This window comes from Ctenocephalides felis, unplaced genomic scaffold, assembly GCF_003426905.1.
Source record: "Ctenocephalides felis isolate EL2017-DRISC unplaced genomic scaffold, ASM342690v1 CF-g0.4_SCAFFOLD_03571, whole genome shotgun sequence".
Lineage (NCBI taxonomy): Eukaryota > Metazoa > Arthropoda > Insecta > Siphonaptera > Pulicidae > Ctenocephalides > Ctenocephalides felis.
Genome location: NW_020539725.1, coordinates 56,937,305 through 56,943,095, shown reverse-complemented (window position 1 = coordinate 56,943,095; position 5,791 = coordinate 56,937,305). Strand labels below are relative to the sequence as shown.

General features: G+C 30.9%; 1 pseudogene; it reads right to left on the bottom strand.

Moving 5' to 3' along the window:
- Positions 1-2,122: 2,122 nt before the first annotated feature.
- LOC113386352 lies at positions 2,123-5,452 on the bottom strand (annotated as a pseudogene).
- Positions 5,453-5,791: the final 339 nt, after the last annotated feature.

Sequence of the window (5,791 nt, the reverse complement as noted above, 5' to 3'; positions counted from 1 at the left end):
TTTAATTTAGACTCGGTTTGCATGTTAATTAGTTATTTGTCGATTGCTATGAACAATAATTAAATGGTAGAATCTTATAATATATAAATCCTACTATCAAAATTTCAAAATTTACTAACTATTGGTCGCTCATAATATAATTTTCTTTTCATTTTCATGAAAATGTAAATTATCTAAAGTGTAGTACAGACACTGATTGAATCCATAATACTTACTTATTTTTAAAAAATATGAAAAGTTGTGACTGTATAATTTTCAAAATTGTTATGGCTATTTTCTATCTGATTCAAATAAATGAGTTTTACATTATGTGATGCTCTTCCTATCAGTATAAATCGTTTTGTTTTCAATAATTCAAATCAATCAAGCCAAATTATACGTAAAGATATTCAAAATCTCATTTCAATTTCGACTTTTGGAAGATAACTATATCTTAAACTCACGGTGTTGGATGACTTTCACCGTAGTAACGATGCTCTGTGTAGAATAAATATCCTTTATGTTGGGCTGCGATATCATAATGCTGACCACCAAGCAAAACTCCAGAAGTGATTGTCCATTCACCTCCAATTTGTATGATAATTGGTCCACCAGCTTTGTAGTGCTCATCATTAGACATATATCTCTGGAAAAAAATAGAACAGTAAGTAAAAAAATTACATATACTAAAAAAGATTTTTCATAAATTTGTTATAAATTAAAGAGATAGTGAGCATATATGGTATAATAGTAAATAATTTGCTTTTTTTAGTACTTATTATCAATCAAACCTACCATTTTCCCAAGTTCTGTTATCACGAGGATTGAAGTGGTCCAATTTTTGAGTCACCCACAATGTTTGGACATTATGTCTGGATTTTGGTAGGAATTTAAAAGGTTCTCTGTGTTTTCGGGACCAAATCTTAAGGAAACCAGAAACATCACTGCATAATAGCCCTAAGGCCAACACTAGGACTGCAGTAGATTCATCTAAAATTTATAAATATTAAATTTAAATATTTAAATATCAATATAAACTTTAACCGATACCATAAATTTGAATATTATAAATAATATTGATTTTGGAATATCTAATCTTGGTCAATAATTGCAGTCGCAGAACTGCTCCAGAAGCAATTTGATATAGTACAAATACCATTGTATTAACAATCTGTGAAAAAATGGTTTTATCAGTTTATAATCATGACAGACTCAGAGCTGGATTATTGCTCAACTCAAAATAAATAATATTGTGATTTATATACCAATTTATTAAAGGCTGTCGTGTTTCTTTATTCTACTTTTCGTTCAAATAAATTAATGGATGACTAAATTTATAGTGTCTATATTCTGAATAAAATATAATTGTTGACTGGTTTTGTTAATTTTTCATTTTGGCACAAAATGCCGAAAACCAGTAATTTGAAACAAGCACATGATAATATTCTGGAACCATTGTTAGAGGAACCAATTGTCTTCCCGCAGTTTTCCGAAAGCTTACCTAATAAAAAATTTCACTGGTCAATTCCATTTTTTTTAATTCGTATTTTTAAAACCCAAAATGCTTTAAATTTTCAATTTCACCAATAATCTTTATCAATTTATATACATGTAAATTTATTTAAAAAAATGTGCGAAGCGAATTAGATTATTCCAAGATATTATTCATAGATGACTCATAGATAAGTTTCGCTTGTATATAAGGTGTCGCTTTCGCAAATTATTGTTTATAATTTAGTGAAATTCAGATTCCTTAATAATTTTAAGAGATTTTCAACTAGGCGAATGACAAGTCAACATGGAGATAGTATCAGTGGTGAACAACAAATCGTGCACATTTTCTCAAAAAAATGTTGTGTACAAGGTAAATGTAATGTCATCATTTTCAATTTTAAATTGCTTATAGTTGTATACTTGTTAATTTTGTTTGTTTTACATTTAGTTAATAAGATTAAGTTTATGCATTTTTTGTCTGAACCTGAATCAAGTGATTTTGGAATTCGAGTTCCATTTTAATAAAAACAAATATTGTAAACTTTTTAATGCTTTTATTATTATTATCTTTATTATTACATTACTCTTTGTTAAAGCTTTATTCGCTCAACCATTCGCTACAAGTTCCAAAACACTTTCTTGGCAGCTTTCATTTTTCTGAATCAGCTGATGAAATTGATTGCAAATCTTTGCAATGGGAAGTTCCTGAAATATATGTAGCTTATTAGGTAAATGTTATTATATTGCTGTACTATACACAACTTTTTAATTTTGCTATTGGTATAAAGATATAATTCAAACTGATTTTATTAGGGATTTACCTTTTACTACGACGATCACTGGACTTTCCGGGTTGACTTCTTCCAAAAGTCCAAGGAATGCCAGGGGTCTACTGTACCGTGGGTAAAGATGACCCTATCTACGGCTGAAGTTAGTGCTCCATAAACAACATTAGTCCTTTCAATGCCTGTATTTAAGATATCTATCCGCATTGTCGGTAAATCTGCAAAACCGGAAAAATGCCATTATTACTTGAAATCATAGATAATAACTATTATTTTGAAACCGTATCTTTGCATCGATTTGAATAATAGATAATAAGTTTATACTGATGATAACAAACCATACATCATCATTTGCCGTTGTTTTGTGGATAGGATAAACCCACAAAATGAAAATCATATATCTATTCAACACATTAAGTCAAACCAAATCATATATTCTAATATCAATATAAATTGGGTTATTTTTCCAATCAAGTGTATCAATATGGTAAATATAGTTTTTAAGTGATAGAAACTGCGGAACTTTTTAAATGACTGAAAGATTACGGTTTACGAGATCAAACTGATTTGAATCTCATTTTCATATCAAAATTATTTTCATAAACATTATACATAAATTTCTTTATGTTATGTTAACATTATAACATATGAAAGTATACACATTTCAATTGTAAGATCAGAATGCCAATTTGAAATATTTAATCAATGAGCATTTACTCTAACGAATTTTATACTTATATTAATATTACTTACACATCTTCATATAGATCTTTGCACAATTGGATGTAAACTGGCAAAGTGTTAATACCAGATCCGTAAGGCTGATTAGGAGATGAATCAGTCTGGTAGTATCCGTATTCCGTGCAAGTTTGGTAAAACCATTGACGCACTAAAATATAATTTAGTATCATGAATTAGGCTTATTGATTTATGTAGAATATCAAAATAATAATTTTTTCTTACTGGCGCTTGTAGTGCTCGAGCTACCCCAACTAACTTGTTTGAAGGCATTGACCATAGACAAATAATCTGCTTCGGCGCATGGGAACTTCCCCATCCAACATTGGATTTCATTAATGCTGCCAAACCTTTTAATTCACTTCCATTGGCTGCATCAGTATTTTTCTGGAGGATATCACAAGCACCTTCGATATCACCCGGTTTGTGATATTGAACAATTCCGGCAAACACGTCTTCTATACCAGATACTAATGTACCGTAATCCAGGGCGTTTCTTGGATTGATGGCGGTGCAAAGGCTAATGGAAAAAAATGAAATTATTTGTTATACAAAAAAATTGTCGAAAATTTGGAAGAACTATTGTAATTGATATTATAAACTTGTTTACTATACTTTGAAAAATTACACTTACTTGAACAACTGGGCGATTTCTTGTGGTCCATTTGTAGTTTTCATAACTTCTCTCAATTGCTTCATGCCTTCTTCAACAATTTGGTAGCATCTGTCTCCACTTTCACTCTTCAGGGCTTTGCCTACTACCTCGTGATATTCTGGATTGACAAATAATTTAATTTGGGTAAGCAGTAGTTCATTTATATTATTTAATACAAAAATCTGGTAATTTTTAGATAGTGTTATGCTTACTGTAGAAGTCTGCAACTGCCAGTAGAGGAGCACTGGAAGAAAGAGCAATGTCGCACTGGTGAGGATATTTGAGACGGAACCAAGCAGCCATACTACCGGCGTAAGATCCACCAACAACGATTACTTTGCTGTCTTTGGCTCCTGTAAATGCAAAAGTTTTTCAAAACAATTTTAAAAGAACGCACAAAATATTAAAGTAATGTAAATACATAAATATATTAACCTGTGATTTGACTCTTGACATAATCAACAAAGTAAGCCAAGTCAGCCAGTGATTGATCCACGCTCAAGTACTGAAGATTCTTGGTAGAAGCATCTCTATAAGTAAGTGAATAAAGTTATAAATTCAATATTTATGAAAATGTATTTAGAAAGGTGTAGGTATATACGAGGTCTGTTCAAAAAGTACCCGGAATTTTCGTTTTTTCAAAAAAATATTTATTTATTCGTCTACATTAATGTGGTTCCCTTCAAAGTAGTCCCCCCAGATATAATACACTTATGCCAGCGTTTTTTCCAATTTTCGAAGCACCCTTGATATTCACTTTTTGATATGTCCTTAAGCACTCTCAGCGATTTTCTTCAATCGAGGAAAACCGCCGTCCTTTCATGGGTCTCTTCAACTTTGGGAATAGGAAAAAGTCACACGGAGCCATATCTGGTGAATTTTTGCACTTTGCAACACTTTATTTCATTTTTTACGCAAAATTTAATACAAATTCTTTGACTTTTCAATTCTTTCCATTGTAAAAATCGCCGAGCTCAGAAAAACACGTCGAACCTTAGCGACTACCACAGACAAAGTAAACAGTGAATATAGCTGAAAATTTCATCATACTTTAGGGGCATGTATACCAACACAATAAAAAAAAAATTTTGACAATCAGACACTCCAGACCCGCGAAATTTAATTATTAGTAATTCCGGGTACTTTTTGAACACACCTCGTATAAAAAACAAATAACAAAACAAAACTATTTTTAAAATTTATAAAACTTAATTTTTTTCTGTTGTAGATAATTTAAAAATATCTTAAACTCACGGTGTTGGATGACTTTCACCGTAGTAACGATGCTCTGTATAGAATAAATATCCATTATGTTGGACTGCGATATCATATTGTTGACCACCAATCAAAGCTCCAGCACTGATTGTCCATTCACCTCCAATGTATATGATAATTGGTCCACCAGCTTTGAAGTGTTCATCATTGGACATATACCTCTGAAAAAAATCAAACTTAGTAAGTATAAAAAATCTAAAGTTTACTATTCTGAGACTGGCATATACTAAACAATTCTTCTCATAAATTTGTTATAAATTTAAGATACAGTGAACATATATAATAATAAAGAATTTGCTTATTTTTAGTACTATTATCAATCAAAGCCTACCATTTCCCAAGTTCTGTTATCATGAGGATTGAAGTGGTCTAATTTTTGAGTCACCCACAAAGTTTGGACGTTATGCCTGGACTTTGGGACAAATTCGACAGGTTCTCTGGTTTTTCGGGACCGAAGACTGAAGAAACCAGAAACATCACTGCATAATAGCCCTAAGGCCAATACTAGGACTACAGGTAGATTCATCTAAAAATTTATAAATATTTTATATAAAATTTCTATACTTTGATTATGATAAACATTAGCCAGTAATACGAATTAATTAATGGTAAATGATGTTTATTTCTAAATCTCACCTTGACCAATAATTACAGTCGCAGAACTGCTCCAGAAGTAACTAGATATAGGTATAAATACCATTGGATTTATCAGATTAAAAATGTGTGGTTTTATCGATTTATCATCATATCAGAATCAGGGCAGTATTATAGTAACTCGAAATAAAAAAAACTAATGGTGCATGGCATCGTGTCTTAAGGCAAATTCTGGAACTTGCCATACCAAAAATTTTTTTTTTTAAAAAAG